The following is a 24,530-nucleotide window of genomic DNA, read 5'->3' on the forward strand; positions in this document are numbered from 1 at the left end:
AGCAACATGCTAATAAGAAGGGCAAAGGGGGCCAGGCACAATGGCTCACACCTGTAATCCCAGCATTTTGGGAGGCAGAGGTGGGTGGATCACCTGAGGTCAGGAGTTCGAGACCAGAATGGCCAACATGATGAAACCCCTTCTCTACTAAAAATACAAAAATTAGCCAGGCATGGTGGTATATGCCTGTAGTCCCAGCTACTCAGGAGACTGAGGCAGGAGAATCACTTGAACCCAGGAGGCAGAGGTCACAGTGAGCCAGGATTGCACCACTGCACTCCAGCCTGGGTGATGGAGCAAGACTCCTCCAAAAAAAAAAGGAAAAAGACAGGCAAAGGGGACATTACCAAGAGAAACCTGGCACCACAAGTACAAATTAGGACAGATAAGGAAATTCCAAAGAGGTATGCGGGCCCAACAGGTATAGATTTGACCACTATACAACCTTTCTAGGATGGTAGCAATGAGCAGGGCCACCATCAGACAGGATTTGTATTGATCACCAGCCCACACATGCACATTAACCAACAGTAAGGGAGGGTCCCACAAGCCTAGGTGAGGAGTTAAGGCAGGAGCAGGAAAAACGAGGCAAAGGAGAAAGGTGGAGACTTGAGACAGGGGCAGTAATTTGCAGAAAAATCCAACATGATAAAGCTCCCTGCGCAGAACCTTTGGAACTGTTTTCGCACAGGATCATCCCACTCCTCCTTTGAGGTGTACCCATTTTTTCCTACAATAAGCTCTTTACACTATATTTCTTTTCAATAAAATTTTTCACTGTCTTCCTACTGTCTCTTGGTTGAAATCTTTCTTCCAAGTTAGACAAGAGCTGGGACATCCACTCTCCCTGGTAACAAGCATTAGTACCCAGTAGGTAGTTTTTCAACCATTACCCCCACCCTTCCACTCTCCTCACTCTAGTAATCCCCAGTGTCTATTGCTGCCATATATGTCCATGAGTACCCATTGTTTAACCCCACTCATAAGTGAGAACTTGCAGTCTTTGGTTTTGTGATCCTGTGTTAATTCACTTCAGATAATGGCCTCTAGCCACACCCATGCTGCTGCAAAAGACATGTTTCATTCTTTTTTTATGCCTGTGTAGTATTGCATGGTGTATAGGTACCACGTTTTCTTTATCCAGTCCACCATTGATGGGCATCTAGGTTGACTCCATGTCTTTGCTATTGTAAATAGTGCTGTAATGAACATACAAGTGCATGTGTCTTTATGGTGGAACGATTTATTTTCCATTGGGTGTATACCCAGTAATTGGATTGCTGGGTCAAATACTAGGTCTGTTTTAGGTTCTTTGAGGAATCACCACACTATTTTCCTTAATGGCTAAATTTATTTACACTCCTATCAACAGTGTATAAGCATTCCTTTTTCTCTGCAACCTCACCAACATCTGTTATTTTATTTTATTTTATTTTTTTTACTTTTTAATAATGGCCATTCTGACTGGTGTGAGATAGTATCTCATTGTGGTTTTGATTTGCATTTATTTAATGATTAGTGATATTTAGCATTTTTTCATATATTTGTTGGCCACATGTATGTCTTCTTTTGAGAAGTGTCTTCTTGCCACATAGCAAATTCCATTCCTGGGGTCACCTAGACCAAGTCTAAGGCCTTTCTATGTTGATAAACTTCAAATACTTGAAAACCACTCATAGGACTCCCATAAATACTTATGCTGACTTGGACATTCCCAAACCTTTCAACTATTCTCCATGATTTATTTTACAGGCATTTCTTCCCAGTCAGGCTCTTCTGGATCCATCCCAGCTTCTCTGCATCTCTCTTAAAACATGATGCCCAGAACCAAACACAACTGCAGAGCAGGCTCAACAAGTCTATATATAGTAAGGACTTTGATGTTCTGTGTTCTGAACTATTATATTGACATGTCCAAAGATTTCATTGGCATTCTGGCAACTGTGTCTCACTATGTCTTCATATTAAGTTTTAATCAACAAAAATTCCTAGATCTTTGCTACATAAATCACTATTAAATCATGTTTCCCTTCCTATACATTTATAGTTGGTTTTTAAAATATTTCTGTATAACATCTTTCATATTTCCTATTACACCAGCCTAATGAAAAAAAAATTAATCTTGAGTGTACTATCTAAAGCATTAGATATTCCTCCCAGCTTTATGTCATCAGAAAATTTCAAACACATGCCTTCTATATATTCTTCTAAAGCTGTAGGCAAATACACATTTTTAAAAAAGGCTAAATGTACCAAAATTTTTTTTTAATTAAACCAATAAAGCTATGGCAAACTACCAGAGATCTCTCTACAAATTAATGTTAATACTTTTTTCAGGTATTATATAAAACGTATTAAATATGTTTTATTTAACCATTTGTAAAGTCATATAACTATATTCTTTGAGGCTTAATTCTATCCTATCCACAAAAATAACATGAGAAATTTGGGGTGACAAATATTACTGAAATTCAGAATCAACATGCCCAGAATAATATTTTTTGAATTAGGTTCGTTTGGGGTAACTTGTTTTAGGTGAACCTACCCTGGTTCCTAGCCATCACTCCTATCTGTTTTTTTAAAATCCGGTCATCTGTTAAACGATCATTTTTAACATTTGATATGGTTTGGCTGTGTCCCTACCCAAATCTCATCTTGAATTATAGTTCCCATAATCCACACATGTCATAGGAGGGACCCGATGGGAGGTAACTGAATCATTAGGGTGGTTACCCCGATGCTGCTATTCTCACAATAGTGAGTGAGTTCTCACGAGATCTGATGGTTTTATAAGGGGCTTTCCCCTCTTTCGCTCAGCACTTCTCCTTGCTGCCTCCATGTGAAGAAGGACGTGTTTGCTTCCCCTTCCAACATGCCTCTAAGATTCCTTAGGCCTCCCCAGTCATGCTGAACTGTGAATCAATTAAACCTTTTTTCTTTATAAGTTACCCAGTCTCAGGTATGTCTTTATTAGCAGCATGAAAACAGACTAATACAACATTTGTCCGGAATCAAGGTGTCCAGTTTTGTGCTACAAGTTGTGGGAAAATAAGAAGAGATGTCAAGAGAAGAGTTTCCAGCTTAGTTGGTCTGATGCACACTAATGTACTGAAAACTGTTCTGAAAGCTAATAATGATGGTATTGTAGTACGTTAACTACTCAAGAAGTTAACACACTGCAAAATAGGGTGTGGGTACTGTCAATCATGTTTCTCTAAAGAAAGGACTTGGAGAAAAGAATGGGGAAGATTAAAGCTAAGGAGAAAATACAGTTAAATAAGGAGCTCGTATTCCTAATTCTGTTTTATATTTTCCTTCTAACTTAAAACTAAAATAGAGGTTAGCCTAGCATCTTGCCAAAAGGACATATACAATGTCTATAACCACCAAAACCACGGTAGGAATTATAAAGAAACTCTCCTACAAAACAGAGTTCCATATAGGTAAAGAGTTAATTCTGTGGGATAAAGTAATAATGCCAAACAGAAATTATGACAATATTCTCCTATTTGCTTAGCTTGACATATAGCAATGATTGTTTTTGTTCTGTTGTAACTTAGTCACAGATGATGCAAACCCTCACAGCTTTGAATGGGAACAAGGAACAAGGGCTCCCCCTCCTGGAAAATCTCTGGGCCAATCTACTTTTCTTTGTTTTTCAACCAAAAGCAAAACACGCTTCCATTTCCACTGCCCTGTCCAAGCATATGAGTACTGTATTGGTAAGACCTTAAATCAGGCACATTAATATTTAGTCATTTCATAGGCTATGGGCCTACAGTCCAATCTGAGTCCAATTCATTTCATAATAAGGCACAGAAAGATCTTCACCACTATCCTTTCAGAAGTACTTTCCCACCATGAATGACTAGAAACTTCCCAATCCAGAAGAAAAGGAGGAGACTCCACGAAGCCTCTTTGGTGCCGATAAAAGCCAAACTAGAGGCCATAGCATTAGCTTGTTAGTGAGGAGGAAGGTTCATAGATTCCACGATGAAGTAGGCTTGGGCTCACAGTCACAGGTGATGCCAGACCCGGGTATGATCCCACATAGTGGGAAAATGCCTCCCCATAAATGAACGAGAGGAAGCACCTGTTCCCTGTGGAAAATGTGCTTCCACGAGGGAGAAGGGCAAAGATGAGCTGAGGCCCGTTATTCCTTCAAGATTGGCCCATCCGGTCAATGATTTCATCTCACATGTGGCAGAGTGGGTAATGGAGTTGGGAGAGAAGTGTCACACCAGTAGAGAACCCTCCACCTGGAAGGCAACGTCATTGCTTCTCTAAAATATTTTAATGCAAAGGCCCTTAGGTGGGCAAAAGGTGGTACACTTGGGGATCTAGAAGAGGGCCTACAAGGCTGGACTGCACAGGTCAGCACAAACAGGCTAGATGGAGTAGTTCCTCAGAATACATACTAAGGATTTTAGTCCTTATTATCAAGACCAAAAGAGTCTTTATTATAAAGACTAATAAAGACCAAAATCATAAGTGAAGGGGGAATTACTGAAACGTCTTAAGCAAAGAAGTAACTTGTTGAGATTTTTATTTTAAAATATCACCCTAGCTAAGTGGAGAACAAATCAGTAGTGACACAAGAGCAGATATGAAAAGAGCGATGAGGAGGTCTTTGAATTAGTCCAGGTGAGAGATGATGCACAGCTTGGATCAGGGTGGTGGCAGAAGGAACGATCATGAATAGTAATAATAACTGACATTTGTCAAGTTCTTACTATGTGTGCTGTTCTAAGAGTTTTACATTTTATAGCTCATCTTATCCTCACATCATCCTTATGAAATAGGTACTATTATTTCCATTCTGTAGAAGGGAAATCCAAGGTTCAGAGAGATTAAGTAACTTACACAAGGTGATACAGCTTGTAAGTGGTGGTAGAGCCAGGATTTGGATCTAGTAATAGACATTCTGCTCCAGAGCCTACGCTCTTCACCGCTGTGCTGCCCCAGTTCATTGCAAAGCAGTTATCTCTTCTGCTTTCAGAGTAATCTGCCCTTGCTCTCTCTTGCAGTCTGCATTTCAAGCCTGCTGCCACTTTCTTACCAAAGGAAATTCAGTATATTTACCTTTTCTTCTCTAGTCAAGCTCTTCAGGCACAGCCCTTGTTCTATTGCCTGATATATGCTTACAGCTTCCTTGGATTCTCTTTCAGTTCCCCTCAAGAGTGATTCTCTTGGCCCCTAATAAAGCTCAATGCAGACAAATAGTATGCATAACTACTCCCTTACTTTAGCTTTCAACCCAAGCACAATGGCCAAAGTCCTTTGTATTTCCAACATTTACTACTTGGTGGGGGGCGGGGGCAGGAGTGAAGGTGGGGAATAAAGTAAAGAAAATGAAGTAAAAATGACAAATTTTTCAGAGATGGGCTACCAAATAAAGTATTAATAAAATGGGAAGTATTATTTTTTCTAGAGATCCTCATTATACATACAAAGTAAGTGTATTGCTTAAGTAAACAAAGCAAATAGAAAATAACAAATTCTGTTATATTAACAAACATTTGGAGCATTTGGGAGATTGCCTCAATTTTCCACTGGCAAAATGGAACTAATAACGTTTCTCATATATTTATAGAACTATCATGGAAATGAGAGCATAGACGTAAAAGCATTTCTGCTAAATTGAAAGAATTATGCAAATATAGCATTTTTGTGAGCGACCCCCAAATTATTCAACTGTATCAATAAATGCAATGTACTAGTCAGGATAACCGGCTATGCTACAGTAATAACTCCAAAATCTTCACGGCTTAACCCAGTAAGAGTTTATTTATTGCTCATGCTACTTGCCCAACATGAGTCTGCTCATCAGATACTCGTAATGGACCACCCACCATCTTCAATGCTTCAAGGTATATTACCAGAGGAAAAAGAAGCTCTGAAGAGTCCCACTCTCATATGTAATGCTTCAACCCAAATGCTCACAATTTATTGGTCAAAAGAGTCACCATGTGTCCAAAAGACAGAAAGCTAGAAACATTAATGGATGTCACTAATGGCTATTGCAACCAGTAATGGACACTAACCTAGTATCTTGAGAGTAAGAGACGCATCTACTACCAAATATACCAAAAACCAATCTCAGCACTTTAAATTCAGTCCTGTTAATGACATATGTAACATTCATTTGACTATTTCCTCTCCCCATCAGCTAAACAATGTGCCAAGTTCCTTAGTCCCTTGAACTGTATAGATTCATCTCCCATCCATAATTCCAGGGTCAAATTAGCTTAAGGCAAGTACACGGCCCACCCTCCTAATTACAATTTGGAATTCAGACACTGGCACATAAACTACGTCAATTCCGAAATTTGCTGATAATGTAAGCTTTCTCTTTTCTATTGCATTCCAATCTGGAAACAAGTAGCCCTACAGATTACTAACAGCAACTTGGGGCTATGAGTGGGGAGACTGCCAAGAACAAACTGCACTAAAAATTCAGGGCCAAGAAATGCAGAGAAAGAAACTAGACCGAGCCTCTCCCAAGACTAGCCCTATCTCTGGACTTTTCAGTTATATGATCTGTTCATTCAACTCAAACTAAGTCAATCTGAGTTGGTTTTTCTTTTACTCTCAACCAACCAAACACCAGGTAAGAGCATTCATAATACATGCAAGATCAGTTTGCTTTTTAAATAATAGCTTACTTGTATCTCTATGTCTTAAAGAATGCATCCCAGAAGGCTTAAACCCGAATGAGCTCAGTAGTTGTCCAGGGACACTGCCTACGTCTATGAGTCCCACAAGCCCCAGGAGCTTTTGCAATGAGTACCACAGTTTCCTCACTATCAAATCATCATCCCACATCTGATGAGACATTTGTACATCATGACAACTATAAAAAGTAACTTTCCAGAGCTTGAAGGGGAAAACATCTAGCTTTTCTTGCCACAAAAGGAGGCAGATACAGTATTTTTATGGTACGATCCAGATTCCAGAGACAGAAATAATCCTGACTAATAAGGGAGAGATTATCTCTAAGCCATAAAATAAAAAACAAAAAGGGATTGTGTCCACAAACTACTGGCATAAAAGAGGAAGTAGCCAAAAGGCATTTGTACCACTCAGAAAATATGTGAATCACCCATGTTTATGCAAAGATCTCAAAAGAATGCCTGTATGGGACCTGGAGATTAGACATCTGGTACCTCACTGATACCAGGAAGAACCCCTGGAGGCTCCTCAGTATCAGCTGACTGTTGCCTGGTGCAGAGTCCACAGCTTTCCAGGATAGGGGCAATGGAAAGACAACAGTGCTCTTCTATGAACTCTGCTGAGGAAGCCTCAACCACAGAAGAGGCTTTGCAGAGAGTGTCAATCAATAATGACTACACTCATCATCACCACCACCACCACCATCATCTTAACATTCTCCTGAGTCTGGGCTCCCAGACTTGAGCAGAAAACGTGTATGAGGAAGGAAAGAGCAGAGGGCACATATCCCCCAACATCCATTCATTCATTCAACTAATTTTTGTTAAAGTCCTTCTGTATGTCAGGCAATAATGTTATTGAGCCAGGGCTATAGACATGACTAAGCAAAGACCCTCCCCTCATCGAGTAAGTTGGTATGTTAGTTGTGGGGACAGAGGCAGGAACAAGCAGACAATAAACTTGTAAACTGATGACACAATTTAAGGAGGTGATCATCAAATGCTATGACAAAAATAATGAACAATAGAGCAGGAGCACCTTGCCTGCCAAGACTCCCTCAGGAAGCCTTCTTGCTTGATTTTCCAGGTTAATGCAGTATCAAGATTACCCTACTTGGTGAGACCAGTGGGAATACATGTCCCGTAGAGGGTGCTCGCTTCCTGGGTGCCCAAAAGAATCCTTTGGGCTATCAAAAATAAAAAAGAACTTCATGTATATTTTAACTAAAAATGTTAATGTTACTAATATTTAATTACTATAGATAATATATGTGTATGTGTATATATATACCTATAACAAAGACAATATAATACACATTATCTATAGTAAAAATAATATATAGTACACACATGCATATATGTGTATACACATGTATATAAATATTAATAGTACAATGTATGCATTGTCTATATGTATACACACATACAGATTAATTTCTTTTTTTTTAATTTTTTACCGAAACAGGGTCTCACTATGTTGCCCAGGCTGATCTCGAACTCCTGGCCTCAAGAGATCCTCCTGCCTCAGCCTCTCAAAGCACTGGGATTACAGGTATGAGCCACCACATTCAGTCAGATTTAATTTACTTTTACAAGTGAGGAACATGCTCAAAACCTTTGAAAACTATGGACTAAACACTGTTATGGACAAAGGAGCTCATCTGTGCCTCCACCTTTTAGATCATGTTTCACCAAGACTTGGGCACAGAATGGAGAACATATGACTTTCTATGTCATGGCTTCTCTGGGTCATACAGTAACACCAGATAATGGTGTTGCCTCCTTCCATCTCCAGGGTCTATGCTGAACACTGTAAGTACATCATCTCAGGCAGTCCTCAAAAAAATCCAATGAGCTGTGACTATTTCAGCACCATTTTACAGATGAGGAAACTGAGTTTAGAACAGTTGTGAGGGTTGCCTATAAAAGCAAGTCTTGTACAATCCTGTGTTCTCCCAAATGGTGTTTCATGAGAAACAAGTCAGAAACTAGGAAGTCTCTAGACTGTCTTTTGGTTAATGGACTTACTGGCCCTCATCTGACATCCTTCACTCTGGTGAAGAATAGAACCTCTCTAAACTAAATCACAGTGAAGGGCTCACATTAATTCAATCAGCCGGAGCAGTCACTTCCAGTCCTTTCAATCTAGGGAGAATATTGCTGGGCCTGTCTAGGGAGCTTATTTTCCATCTAGACCTTAGGAACAGAGATAGTGGCCAGGAAAACTTTCAGGCCTCCGTCTCCCCACAACGCAAATCTGTCTGACAGTGTCACAAACTTTATTCTCTTTTCTATCCCCCAGCCTTAATTTAGTGGTCCAGTGTCTGAAAGGCAGTTCTACAGCTAGTAAATGGCCTATGAATAGTAATTTATCTACAAAGAACTAATTTTGGATAATTATCAGGGGAACAAATTAAATTTCCCTCTGAGATTAATTTAATCACACTATTTTTTTTTCTCCAGGGTGTTTAGAGGCATATAACATTTTAAATAGTTGCAATAAAATGTTTACTTTCTTTTTGTGACATCTAAAAAAGGACTGAAAATACAGACAGAAAGAGAAAGAGAGAGAAAAAGACCTAGTATATGCCTTCTCCAGAGAGAAAACAAGAAGACATACAAAAGAGAAAAAGAAAAGAAAGCAAAAATTGTGTTTCAGTGGGACTTCCCTGGGGCATCGCTAATGATCTGTTTGCCTCCTATCTCTGCTGGGCCAGAGCTCATCTACGCCTCCTCCTTTTCAATCAGCTGGGGATCTAGGGAGTCAGACCTCAGCTTTGGTCCACAAATTCATCTCAGCCTGAGCTTTAGGGATCTTACATGATCAGAGTGGGCATTTCTTTGAGTTGAGGTGGGAGCTGGCTTGTTCAAGCCCATTTCCTGAACTACAGGGGATTCTTTGGACAACTTAGTACAGGTAGATTTCTCTGTTTATTAGGTCTGAAAATTAGACCATATTCATGCTGCTGTCTGGGAACTAAACCAAATTTCAAGACCTCAATGTTTACAACAATAAGAAAGACACAACAGAAAAGTCCAGTTAATGAGGAAAGGCACCCATAAAGAATTGCCCAAAGAACCAAAGAGCTGTAATAGCACACTATACACAGTCTAATCCTCCCTAGCACTCTACTTCTTATACTAGAGTTCTACATAAATAACACGACCTCAGGGGTAGCTACGCAATTTTCTCCTGAACCCCTAAGGATAAGATGGAAAAAGTGCATGCAATTGTGAGCACTCTCTGCCATGCCCAGGGGGTACTGGAGCAACTGGGACCCTGATCCACTCATGAAGGCGTTCTCCCGCAACAGTCCTAGCCTTTCCTGGTCTCCAGCCCCTTTGCAGCCAGGACTGGGGAGTAAATCTACATTCAGACAAACCCACAACCCCTGGCTTTGTGTTTTTTGTTTGCTGAGTGGCTTTTGTTTGGGAGTAGAGGTGTTGAGAGGGAGAGAAGACTGGGAAATACAGAAGGAAAATTCTCTACATGGGGCAGGTAGGGGAGGGCAGGGAAAAGAAGAGTTTTAAAGCATCTTCTATCATTAAAACATATCAATAATAATCTATGAATAAAGTGCCACTCTTTAATTTTTGTGATTATATCATGCACAATGGATTTGATGAATTTTCACCAAATTTGAGGTTACGCTTGAGCTAGTCTGAGTTAAATAAAGACTATCATAAATTTGCTTTGTGGGACTGACAATGACGTTCCCTGATTACATATACAAAAATAGGCATTTGTCTTCTGTAGGAACCAACACGGAGATTCAATAAGAAGCCGAGGTGGATGCTGAGCAGAGCAAGAGCTGCACGGTGAGAAGATGCACAGTGAGTCTCCAATCAAAACTCACTAGGCCAGATCCTCTAAGTCACTGAACTGATTTGCAGCTGAGCCACTTCTACGGGAACAACTCTAAGTACCAGGCTCCAGGTCAAATAACAGTGTGACTTAGTTGTTTAATAGTTAATGATCCACCAGAGCATCACTAGGAAGGCCAGCTAGGAATAATTGTAAATGTACAAAACTGTGAAACAAAGCAAACCAGATCCTTTCCCCTGTTCCATGAATGAATGGCTCTAGCTGCAGCTCCTGAACCTCCTCTACCATCTCATTTCACTGCCTTCATAATCCTCTTCCCTAGTGCATTCCTCATCCATGTTCCTCTTCCTGATTCGCTCCATCTGGCATAAGGGTTAGAAAACAAAGTTTATCCAGACACTTATGCAAGTGTGTCAGTTTTTCAGGAGGAAGAAGCCAGAGAAGTCAGAGGGTATGGAGGAACAAAATCAGGAGGCTTGTCAGAGGAATAGATAGATGACTGTGCCCTGTATCCCTCCCTCTGAGGGTCACCAGGGGTGCTATCAATGAGACAAGGGACTTGAAGGGCTGGAGGAGGCAAAACCTAGGGGTCTGTGGCCTGAGCCCTTTTTTAGAAACTGGTTTTCCCCAAATGGTTAATATTTCTTGTTATAACTCCACAAGATATCAAGCCTGCTTTAGGTATTCTCTTCCCACAACTGTCATTTCCAGTACTGTAAAATGAGTTGCCCTCAGTAAGGAAACTGAAACCCAGAAAGGCTAAAAGGCACTTGCCTTGGCTGAGCCAGAGCCATGGCCCACGGCATGCCCGGGGTTTCTAGGAAATTTTCTGATTCCAGAACTAAAGAAAAGCTGCCACTAGGAAGGCAGAAGGGAAGGAAGGAGGGAAGGAGGGAGGGAAGGCAGACATGCTGTACTGAAAGGAACTACTTATATAACAAGACACATCACCTCAAGCCTTAAACTTAATACACACAGGTTAAGAACAAAGACCTTCCTCACAAACCCGGTTTCAGAAAAGCTTCAAGAACCTCTTGAAGACATTTTTCCCAAAAAATCTACTCATATTCACCACAATGAAACAACAATCCAGTTAAATAATACTTGAGTGAGCACAATTTTCCCAAGAGATATTTAGGAAAAAGTGAGGGCTCAGAGTCCTGAATCTGAAAAGTGATTCCATGTTTTATCAACTAAGTGACCTTTCTCTTAATTCCTCCAATCCTTCATTTCCCCCATGTAAATTTGCACGGGAACACCTACCATGCAGAGTTGTTGTGAAGATGAAATGAGATAATACATGTAAAGTGCCTAGCACTGTGCTTGATAATTACATACTTTCCCCGTCCTGCCCCCACCACCACCTCTTTGCTTTTGCCAAAATCTTCCAGGCACTACTAACTAAAATAAGAAGAAAGAATCAGTTCAGAACTTCTGAAACTCAAATATGTATACGAATCATTTGGGGTTTTGTTAAAATGCAGTGATACACCTGTAGTTCTGTGGTGGGGCCTGAGAGTCTGCATTTTTTTTTTTTTTTTTTTTTTTTTTTTTTTTTTTTTTTTGAGATGGACTCTCGTTCTGTTGCCCAGGCTGGAGTGCAGTGGCTTGACCTCGGCTCACTGCAAGCTCTGCCTCCCAGGTTCACGCCATTCTCCTGCCTCAGCCTCCCAAGTAGCTGGGACTACAGGTGCCCACCACCATGCCTGGCTAATTTTTTGTATTTTTAGTAGAGACAGGGTTTCACCGTGTTAGCCAGGATGGTCTTGATCTCCTGACCTCGTGATCCTCCCGCCTCGGCCTCCCAAAGTGCTGGGATTACAGGCGTGAGCACCCGCGCCCGGCCGAGAGTCTGCATTTCTAACAAGCTCTAGGTGAGGCCAATGATGCTGGTCTGTCTGTGGACCACACTTTAAGAAGCAGAGTATTAAAGAGCTCTAAGAGTTTTGATACGCAATGATTGCTGTGATATAGGAAAGGTTGCATGCAGCTTTTTCAAAAGCTGATGTAAGTTAAATTAGTACAAAGCCAAGGGAGTCCCATTTCTGCACTAAAGGCTATGAACCTTAGGAGGTACTGGATTCCCCCAGTAGGCCATGGAGTCGAATCAGTGTCACAGGTGAAACACTGAAATGCCTTACTCCGGGACTTAGGCTAGAAGTACGATGTGCCCTTTTGGCTCAGCTGAAGATATTTTTCTAGACTTCATTTTCAATCCTTTAAGAAAAGTATATTGGAAGGGGAAAAAAATAAGTGAAAAATCAGATATTTTTCCCTGCATTTTCAATTTAAGCTCTGGCAAATAAAAAGATCAGATCAAGCATCAAGTTGGAAAACAAAGGAACCATGGAGGAAATTCCACAGGTATGTGGAAGCAAGAAGGAGCATAGCAGGCTAAGGAGAAGGAATAGGGATCAAAGAAATTCTTATTTTTAAAAAATGTACATCCCAAAATGCATAGGCATCATTTGCACAGGCAATACCATATAGGCCCTGAATGGTTTCAGGAATTTAGTAATAACTATTAGTTGACAAAACATAAATTCAAAACTATTCCAATGTCAAAATACCTTATTGATTTCAATAAGCCTATATAAAATTCACATTTGAATTAAAGAAACAACAAAAATCAACTGCTTTTCATATTTAAAGCATTCAATTCCAATATACCCTGGAAGTACTTTTCAGTGAGCTCATCATCTTCTTCAGTCAGTTTAGGTTTAGATCTACTTAAATGTGACTGGCACATGACTTTCTGAGTAGCCAAATGGTTCCCCAAATCCAGACAGGGATTCAAAGTACAGTGCAAATTGGGAAGTTTTCAAGCCAAGTCAGGTCATTTTCACACTACATAAATGAAACATGGTATTTTACCATTATTTCACTCTCTTTGAAAGACCTTTATTACCAATGTGAACAACTTTAAGAAATGCATTTATCTCTTCCTAGAAAATTGTCTTCCTTACCCAGATACAGTGAAAATGTTTATTATAAGCTAACATTACTTAACTTTGTAATGTCTTATACTGTTATTTCATTTATGTGTGTGAAATGATCTCAAAATTCCAAGAGCTCCTGAAGGGCTGAGACCTTATACGTTTTTAAGTGTCTAGAGCATTTAACAAAGTGATAAGCAAGAATTACTCAATACATGCGATGTAGTTTGGATGTGTGTCCCAACTCAAGTCTCATATTGAAATGTAATCTCCAGTGTTGGAGGTGGGGCCTAGTGGGAGGTAATTGGATCGTGAGGGCGGTTTCTCAGGAATGGCTTAGCACCATCCCCCTTGGTACTGTCCTTACAATAGTGAGTTCTAGTGAGATCTTGTCATTTAAAAGTGTGTGTCACCTTCCCATTCACTCTCTAGCTCCCACTTTCACTATGTGATGTGCCCATTCCCCCTTCACCTTCTACTATGATTGGAGGATTCCTGAAGCCCCCCCAGAAGCAGATGCTGCTGTGCTTCCTGTACAGCCTTGTAGAACCGAGCCAATTAATCCTCTTATAAATTACCCAGTCTCAGGTACTTCTTTACGGCAATGCAAGAACAGTCTAAGACAACATGGCTGATAAAACCCAACTGGAAAAAATACAAAATAATATATGAGAGGAAGGCAATTCCACTTATGAGAAAATAACATGAGTTAATATAATTTTTCATAATTAATGACGCATCACAATAATTTTCAGTACATAACCTATAGAAGTTCTTTTGCCAAAGGAAGATAGGCACTCGCATAAATATAGATTTTTCACATTATTTAGCACAACATGCAGTTTATTAATTTTCTCATATCAGAGTGCAAGGGAGAAAAAAATCAAATATTCTGTTAGCTAATTTTCTCACCTAGAAAAGCATTTCTTTTTCTGCAAAGCATTGTAAAGAAGTTCAGCTCACTCGTGCTTCTAACCTCAAAAATGTCTTTCTTAGGACAATGGCGTTTTTGTGGTATTGGGTCTACAAGAATCTTTGAAATATCACACATGGTACTAAGTGGTTTGCAAGAATCACAGGGATACGACTTGGGGAGGAATCTTCAAAGTTCAGTTATTCATTCTATCCTTCTGCTTCCACACATGTAGAAGTAATTTAAACCACTACTATAATAGATGTCTTTAAAAACAAAACAAAACAAAACAAAAGCCTTTCTGCTTATTAAGACAAAGAACAATATTACTACATAATTAAACAAAAATTGGGTTGCCAGCAAGGACAGTTCATTATAGAAACTGGAAATAGTTAAGTAAACAAGATGTAATGATTAATGGCCCAACAGCAACCTATAGGGAGGTCTCTAGTGATAAGATGCATGGCTATGTTCTTAATTGTGTTGTGCTCAGTATTTTTATTACTAACTTAGATCAGTGATTAATCCAGGTTGCCCATTAGAATCACTAGGGGAGCTTTAAGAAAAAAAAAAAAAAAAATGCCTGGACTCCACCCCTAAAACTCTGATTTAATTGACCCATTTGTTTAACTATCAATGACAATGCAGAGATATGCTAAGTCTGCATAGATACAATAATAAAAGGAATAGTTTAATGACAGAGTAAGTGCCTATTATGTGCCAACAAGCCCTATGACAAGCAAGATATGGAGATAAATGTGACACAGTTCTTGTCATTAACAATAAAAATAATTTGAGATTAATAGATTCAACAGTCACTGAAAAGATAGTGCAGTCTTAGACTGTATTAATCATCTTTCTCTACTTCAAGATGGTCAACTAAATTCTAGACTATTGTGTTTGACTTTGGAGGAACCCACTTGAAGAAGTTACAGAAAAGCTGAGGCTCTTTGAATAGAAAAGGAATAGCAGGTGATTTTCCTGGAGATCTGTTTATTCAATGAATTCGTGTTTGATCATTTTAAACACAAATATCAGAAGTGTTATTGCATGAAACAGAAGACATGTTTGCTCTGCTTTGGTCTCTGAAGAAAAGCTAAAATAATGGAAAATAAAGCAAGAGAATATCAATTTGGCTCAACTGATGGAAAAATTACCTAATGATTAAAACTACCCAAACACAGAAAAGGCTGTTTGGGGAGGTAATGAGGTCCCCTCTTCTAGAGGGATATAAGCCCAGACAGGATATGGAGTTGGTTAGAATTCTGTAAAGAGAGTTGAATGGAAAAGCTTTAAAGGATAATTCCACACTGAAATTCCACAGTGTATTATAGTTAGGCTAATTTCCTTGCAGTACCTAAGAAATCAGGTTTTTCCTTTTGTATAAAAAAAAAAAAAAAAAAAAAAAAGAGCCCTTCTTCTCTAAACTTTTGGACAATTGGGACACAATGATGTCACCATCGATTACATACCTAGATGACACCTGAACAGCCAGATCTGTAAAGATGTGAATTGACAACCAAGGAGCACACATAAAACCCAATACAATCAGGACTGCTAGAGACACCAAGTCAAGGGTATCAGGAGCCAGAGCTTTAGATCACCCATCTCGGCATGTGACTCTGATTGCTGTCCTCTGCTTAATTCCTCTGAGAATAGTCTTTCATTATTCAAGCAAAAACATTCTTACAAAACTGTATATACTTCCTCACAACTACAGCCTTACCCCTGTGCACACATTCATGCAATAGGCATAGATTTATTGACACATATATAGCCCAAGTCTTGGATCATTTTTAAAGTATTAAAGTATTTTCAAGTTTAATGCCTAAGTAGCTTACTTTTGAAGTAAACCTGCAAATTGTATACTTGATGTATTAGTCTATTCTCATGCTACCATAACAAAATACCTGAGACTGGTAATTTATAAAGACAAGAGGTTTAATTGGCTCATGGTTCTGCAGGCTGTACAGGAAGCAGAGAGGCTTCTGCTTCTGGGGAAGCCTCCAGAAACTTGCAACCATGGCAGAAGGCAAAGGGGAAGCAGGCACATCTTACATGGTTGAAGCAGGAGCAAAAGAGAGAGGGAGGAGGTGTTACACACTTTTAAACAACCAGATCTCAGGATAACTCACTCCCACTATCATGAGAACAACACCAAGGGGATGGTGCTAACCCACTCATGAGAACTTCATCTTCATAATCCAGTCACCTTCTACTACGCCCCACCTCCAACACTAGTGATTACAATTCGACATGAGATTTGGTGGGAACACAGATCCAAATCATATCACTTGATAATTGCTATGAGAGCAGATTTTAAGTGTTCCCATCACAAAAAAAAATAAGTTATGTGAGACAAGGCATATGTTAATCAGCTCGATATAGCCATTTTGTAATTTATACATATTTCAAAACATCACGTTGTGTACTATAAATATATATAATTCTTATTTGTCAAAAAAAGAGAAACTACATAGAAAGTCAGGTCTAAAATGTGACAGTAATCTGGGCACTAGTTTCATAATAGTGGACGTGAATGTAAGACTACCTTGTTACATAAATCATTTGACCTTTCAACAACAAAATGTACAATATGATTGTTACCATCTTTTAGCAATATGATTCCCAGAACCAGACAATTTGGTCCAGTAAAGAAGATTGCAAAACAAGATAAAAACCACTTTGAAACCGTTGGGGTTCGTGGTTTTTCCGTTAACCTCTCAATTGTTACTAAACTTGCCCAATTTCATCCACACAGTTGATTTATGGATTATTTTCACGAACTATTTGCCAGCAAAGGAAACTGCATTTATAGTTCCTTCTTCATAAGTAACTTACTCTTCTTTCTATGTCATCTTTTCATTTTTCAATCTTACATTTATTCCATTATAGCCAAGCTATAATAGAGCAAAATTCTATCATCAAAAATTGCTTATTTTAACTCTTACAATTCCAGTTACGTATTGCTTGTATACTTTTCAGTTTTGTAACATTGCAGTGAACAAAGTAAAAGTAAAAACAAATAAATAAGCCAAATCTGTATTTTTTTTACTTAAAATTTACTTCTCAAAGCAGATGGAATGGGAACTAGTTTATGAAATTATCTCAAGCCTGGAACACGTAAATAACAAACAAATACCTCAGAGAACTTACCTAGATTCTTTAATTACTTTAATGCACCATTTTAGAACATTTAGGAATAGAAATTCAGAGGCCAGGAAAAAAAAAAAAAGATTAAAACAGGCAAACTAAATTAGGGCAACAAGAAATCAGACGAAAGCTTAGCCAAAGAATAACACTATTTAAACAAATCAGATCTCAAAAAGATAAAAAAAATTTATGCTTTCATGCTCTTGAATCCAGAAAGAAAATGAATTTGAGACATATCCAAAAAATATCTTTTCTCCTACAAGTAAATTATTTATAAAGAAAAAATTCAAACCTTTGCCATGTCAAACTTAGAATAACATACACAGATATTAACAGCACACAAAACAGAAGCCATTTTCAATGTTTGCTAAAAAGCCACTGTTACTATGGTGAGGCCCCAATACAAAAAAGCAACAACTAACAACCAGAAACCCATAACAAATGCAAGTTACTGGTGCTTTCCATGACTAATTCCAACTTGTCACACTGCTTGTCATCACCTGTACTCTTTAGTTGGTGCGTCCAGTCATCAGGCCTATAGATGAGGATCCACATCATGTGGGCAGTACAGCTATGCTGCTCAAGAAGAATACAGACTCAAATGTCCCATCAGTCTGGGGATGTGTCTCAACACTGTGATATCCCAAGAGTCCCCCAAAGAAAATATTCACAGAGTTTTATCTTTCCATGGATTTTAAATACATATCTGAAAAGCCAAAATATGTGAAAAGATTGATTTAAAAAATAGTTGACCAAATTTCAGTGAGCCTGAAAGCTTTTACACTGCTTCTCTTCTCTTTATTGCAAGCTATTAATTGAATTAGCTCTACCCAACTCCCTCTTTTTTTACAGTTTTTTTCCTGCCCTCTGACTTTCAAACCTCAACTTTTTTTTTTTCTTTGAAGATTTTATTCTTCATAATCAAGTTTTACATAAAGCCAATCCCAATACCAACTTAGGGTGATAACATAGGACAGTAACAGCAGCTGAATTTCATGTTTTAAAGCAAACCTGCATTTTGATTTTTTTTCCGATTATTTCATTCTTTTTTTTCTTTTTTATTATACTTTAAGTTCTAGGGTACACATGCACAACGTGCAGGTTTGTTACATACATATACATGTGCCATGTTGGTGTGCTGCACCCATTAACTCGTCATTTACATTAGGTATATCTCCTAATGCTATCCCTCCCCCCTCTCCCCTCCCCACAATAGGACCCGGTGTGTGATGTTCCCCTTCCTGTATCCAAGTGTTCTCATTGTTCAATTCCCACCTATGAGTGAGAACATGCGGTGTTTGGTTTTTTGTTCTTGCGATAGTTTGCTGAGAATGATAGTCAAACCTCAACTTTCTTAAAAAATTAAAACTGCTTTCTTGAGGTCCTCCAGTTACTTCCTTCTATTAAAGATGCTTTCTCTTAGTTCTCAACCTCATAGGCACCTACCATTAGACCTGTTCACCACTCCCTCTTTCCTGAGACGTTCCCTTCCTTAACACTTTCCTCCACTGTCCTCTCTTCGTTCACCTCAATCTTTGCTGTCCTCTGTTCCTTCTTAAGTTCTTTCCCTCCCACTCTCTAACAAACTGAGTTTCCACCCCATACCTCACATTTAGCAAGTTCCCTCACTGTTTAACAAGTCCCACTTCTCTCCTAACTTAAAGTCAAATATGCTTCCAGCCGATATTCCTAAGTCTACAGCTCCTACCACACCCAACTTCTGTTCCATATTAACCTGGCCATTTCCATTTGGGGATTTGGCCTATTTTATATGGAGGACAAATAAAATCCCTTTTCACTTTGTGACTCCCAGCCCCTGAGAGCCAATTACCTCATGTTTAAACTCTTCTTTTAAATAGTATGGTGTCACCTACCCAAGCCATAATTCCTCATGACACTCTCTCACCTCCCTTAGCCTGTAGTCTAAGGTCCAACTACAGGCTTTTGCTCCTGCCTCTCCTTGCTAACACCGGTGGTACAAATAAACAAACAAGGCAGGAATCATTTCCCATTCCCTAACATTTTCACGTACTTTGAGCTCTCCTTTCTCTAGCATTTACAGGCCACATCACAAAATTAGAATTTTGCAGCACCTTTTCATTCTTGACTATTATTAGTTTCATTCTAGTGTGCTGGGCTTCTCTTCCTGAGTAGATTATATTTGCTCCTTGAAAGTAGAAAGCAGAATTTGTACCCCCTTTCTTTTTTTTCTTTTTCTTTTTTTTTTTTTTTTTTTTTTTTTTTTTGAGACGGAGTCTCGCTCTGTCGCCAGAATGCAATGGCATAATCTCGGCTCACTGCAAGCTCCGCCTCCCGGGTTCACACCATTCTACTGCCTCAGCCTCCCGAGCAGCTGGAACCACAGGCGCCCGCCACCACACCCAGCTAATTTTTTGTATTTTTAGTAGAGATGGGGTTTCACTGTGCTAGCCAGGATGGTCTCAATCTCCTGACCTCATGATCCGCCAGCCTCAGCCTCCCATAGTGCTGGGATTACAGGCGTGAGTCACCGTGCCCGGCCTGTACCCCCTTTCTTAATAGCTCCAGTAGCACTCAATACACTGCTAGTCTAAGCAGGCAGGTCCTGTAGCATGCACTTTGGGGCCCACCTAAACATACTCTGCCTACACTAGCTTCTTCATGTATTGTTATCCCTTTGAACTTTATATGCTTTTTGCACGTTGCCTCAAACATTCTTTGGAAAATAAATGAGGAAAAGGCAACAAACATACATGTTGTTAGGTATAGAGCAGGTATTCTGTGAATATTAAATTTTGAAAATTATTTTTATTTCTATTAAATAAAAGGGGACAATGAATGGTCTATGCACCCCACACACAGGAACAGGAAATTTTCCTATTAAGCCAGTCTTTTCTCAGAGAAACACAGATACATTATTATGACATGGGCCTAAAGAGGCCCAGTGACCATCTCGGCTCACACACTGAGAATGATGGTGAACCATGTTTTTCTACTCTACTCTCAACCACTTAGATTCTGAGTTAAGAGGAGAGAGAAGTTTGCTGACTGTGGAAACGTACAAAGTCCTGTATAAATGGGCGGGAGGGAAATACAAGGAGTTCATGCTGCAAGGAGCCTTAGTGGTGTGATTGTGGCACTGGCTGCTGGGAGTCGGAGGCACTCAACCATACGGCTGCACTGAACGAACACTTTGGAAAATCCAAATGGGCATTGTTTTACCAACCACGAAACATCATGAGAGCAGCAATAGATTTCATCCAATAACTAGGATATCAACAAGGCGTTTTCAGATTCTAGGAATAAATTATAGCATTAGAATCATAATTTTAGGTGGGACTCTTTCTTTCTAAGCATGAAAACTACTGGTTAAATCTTCATCAATTTACATAAGCCTATACACTTCCTAAACGGGATCAATAATTCCACTCAGGAAAAAAATCCTTTAAAAACTGCCCATCTACCTTTGTGCATTAAATATATTCAGATAAAATTTATTAAGTGTTTTGGCTTTACTGAAGTTTCTGAGTTTGAGGCAGGATAAGTTCCTCATCACTCAAATGAGTTCATCTCCCTTCTCAAATTCTGCTAAAGTTCAAGAGAATTGAATGGGGATAGATCATGCCTGGGCCTATGTGACAGAGAGTGAGAGAACAAGAATCAATGGGAACCAGTGCTTTCCATCATTTTTTTTGAACTTTCAAACAAAATCAGAAAATAGCTATAATTAAGCTAACACTTTTTCTGACATCTTTTAACATTAATACATTTTAATACAACTTCAACTGTTTTCATCACTTCTACCATTCACTCTGAAATCTTTTTAACAGGAGTGAGTCTGTTTGACTCACTCACAATTTTTCTTTTAACCATTATTAACATTAACATATTTTAATATAGCTATTTTCTACTTCTATTATTCATTCCTTTTATTAACCAAGAAAACATTGAACTCCCTTCTAATGAGAATTATAATTCTAGCACTTGGCTTACTCTCCCTCTTCAATCCCATTTTGTCTTACACATTTTGGCAGTCTAAATCCCTCTTGTAATTTGATGTTTTCACCTTCTAGTTCTCACAATACCATGTCTAATTTACACATTAATTTGACTTAGAATCATTAACCTTATCTTTTATGTTCTAAACCTTTTATTTCTCAAAAGTGCTTTTGATCATTTTTAAGCCTGTGCTACGTCCTAAAATGTGATTTGCAGCTTTAGAATTTGTTGATAAGTGAAGGTTCTCGAGGTATTGAGGTATCTTCTGCCAGCCTTCCAGGAAAAAAGTTTGGTTGGCCAGGTTTAATGTTTCTGGAAATCGCACAACTTATCAGAGCTATCTGTAAATTTTTCTCCTAAATTCTTACCTACAAAAGCCCAGGGTAATATTTAAGGTCATGCTTAGCCTCACATTGTAAAATTGTGTATCTCCTTTATCTACCTTTGTCTTTAGAATATAAGAACTTTACCAGTATTTATGTGAGGAAAGGCAAAGTAATTGGGGTTTGTTTTGTTTTGTTGTTGTTTGGTTGATTGGTTTTTTGTTTTGTTTGTATTTTGTTTGTTTTCCAAGATTGCTCAAAAGAGCCACATGACATCATGAAAAAAAATACAAGTTTTAGAATCTGGCCAATCTGCATTAGAATTCCAGTTTTGCTGGAAACCATCATTCTCAGCAAACTGTCGCAAGGACAGAAAACCAAACACCGCATGTTCTCACTCATAGGTGGGAATTAAACAATGAGAACACTTGGACACAGAGCAGGGAACACCACACACCAGGGCCTGTCCTGGGGTGTGGGGAGTGGGGAGGGATAGCATTAGGAGATATACGTAATGTAAATGATGAGTTAATGGGTGCAGCACACCAATGTGGCACACGTGTACATATGTAACAAAACTGCACATTGTACACATGTACCCTAGAACTCAAAGTATAATTTTTTTTTTTAATTCCAGCTTTGCTACCTTTTAGTTGCATGACTTAGACAAGTTACTAAATGGAGCCCGATCTTCATCTCAGTGGGTTTTGTGGAAGATTGAAATATGTTCAAAGTACCTGGTACACAGCTGGGTTCAAGCTGTACGAATGTGAGCTATTATCTGTGTGACCCTGAGCAAGTCACTTAAGTGAGACCTCAATGGCTTAATGTTTTCATATATTTAAAAAATATAATTAAAAAGTAAGAAATAAGAGTACTTCAAGGACTAGTTATAAGATTAAATAAGTTTAATATAGTACAGTGCTTAGAACCATACCTTTCATATGGTGAGCCCTACCTGTTTTAAGCTATCATTGTCACTATCTTTATTAATTATTATGAACATTTTCCCTGGGATATGTCTCCAAATTCATTTCCATTTGGAGTGATATTCTTTAAAGCTGGGCAAGACTGAGCAAAAGACACCAGAACGCTGCCTTTCTTAAAAGGATATTCCATTTAGCGGTTTAAAAAAAAAAAAAAGCTTAAAATCAGATAGGCATAGGTTCAAATCCCAGCTCTACTTAGACTAGCTCACAGGGTTGTCGTATTTTATTCTACTTTACTCCTTACAATAACTGTATTAAATAGGTGCTTTGATTATCCCCAACATACAGCAGAATAGACTGAAGCTGAGAGAGGCTCCGCAGCCCTCTGACTGCACAGTCAGTCAGCCTTTTGGGTGTTCCCGAATCAAGGCAACACCACCTAGGTGTAGTGGGGGGTCCCATGCTCCTTCTAGAAGCATGGCAGGAACTCATTCCCTCTAAGCCACAATGGAAGTCCTTTATTCTGGGATATCTGTGCCCCTCTCTGCTCTGTAGCTTTTCTTTCTCCACTTTTGCTATCACTCTTAGTTTTGCTACTCCATAGTGGATTTTGTTTTTATCTCGGTTTTTTTTTGTTTTGTTTTGTTTTGTTTTGTTTTGACACAGAGTCTCACTCTGTCGCCAGGCTGGAGCGCAGTGGCACAGTCTTGGCTCACTGCAACCTCCACCTTCAGGGTTCAAACAATTCTTCTGCCTCAACCTCCTGTGTAGCTGGGACTACAGGCACACACCACCACATCTGGCTAATTTTCATATTTTTAGTATAGACAGGGTTTCACCATATTGGCCAGGCTGGTCTTGAACTCCTGACCTCGTGATCCACCCGCCTCGGCCTCCCGAAGTGCTGGGATTACAGGCGTGAGTCACCATGCCCAGCCCATCTTGGTATGTTTTAACTCAGAGATAGAGCTACCTTGTTCAATCTGCTGTGGCCACGGGGTACTCTTCTACTGCCTCGTCATTATTAGGAAAACCCAACAGAAAACAGTCACAGCCACACATGCGCACGCTTTTGTTCAATATCATGAAAGCTCAAGAGAAAATCATGTCTATATCATTAGCATTTTATGACTTTTAAAAGAAAGAAAGATCTGAAGCAATGGCAAATTGTTAACATCTATTCAATATGGGTGGTAGGCAAATGGTATGTTGTTATTCCCCATGCTTCTCTGTGAGTCTGCAATATTCCATTAATTAAGCAAAAATAATTGCAAATTGAAAAGAGCATATCATTTTACAAGGCACAAACATAATAAGGCTTTCCTTATAGGGTTATGACTCACAGAAGGAAAATACTTGTTATATATTGGAAAACAAGTAAATGAAGCCAAGTACTTAAATGCATAATTATCCCAGAGCAGATTAGCTATTACTGGGTATTTTTCTCAAGGTCTTAAATATACATGTATCTAGTTCTCTGATTTGGGACTTGATGGTCAAGACTTTCAGAGGTCATTCTCTACAGTTAAAGGACTGGCTGTAGAATGGATGGAAAGGCATGGGGCCAAGTCTGGTGTTCACCAGGAGGGCTGAATGACCATATGTCAGGAGGCCATACAGAGTGACATTTGTCACCTTGGGGAATTATAGCCCCTCCCTCTCCCAAGCTAAGAAGCATGTTTATCAGCCTCCTGAGAAGGATTTCTTGTCTCAAGAGCAGACTTACTTTAACCAAGCTTACAAGATTGATGAATAAAATCAGAGTGTGTCAGTATACTGTTCTACAATGAGAAATCTATCA

The 24,530-nt window shown here is 39.1% G+C and overlaps 1 protein-coding gene across 3 annotated transcripts in view; it reads right to left on the reverse strand.

Annotated features, from left to right (window-relative positions):
- ATP8B4 (ATPase phospholipid transporting 8B4 (putative)) overlaps nt 1-24,530 on the reverse strand; it is a 257,660-nt gene that overhangs the window by 192,421 nt on the left and 40,709 nt on the right. The gene's annotated exons all lie outside the window — the stretch shown is intronic.

This window comes from Chlorocebus sabaeus, chromosome 26 (assembly GCF_047675955.1).
Source record: "Chlorocebus sabaeus isolate Y175 chromosome 26, mChlSab1.0.hap1, whole genome shotgun sequence".
Lineage (NCBI taxonomy): Eukaryota > Metazoa > Chordata > Mammalia > Primates > Cercopithecidae > Chlorocebus > Chlorocebus sabaeus.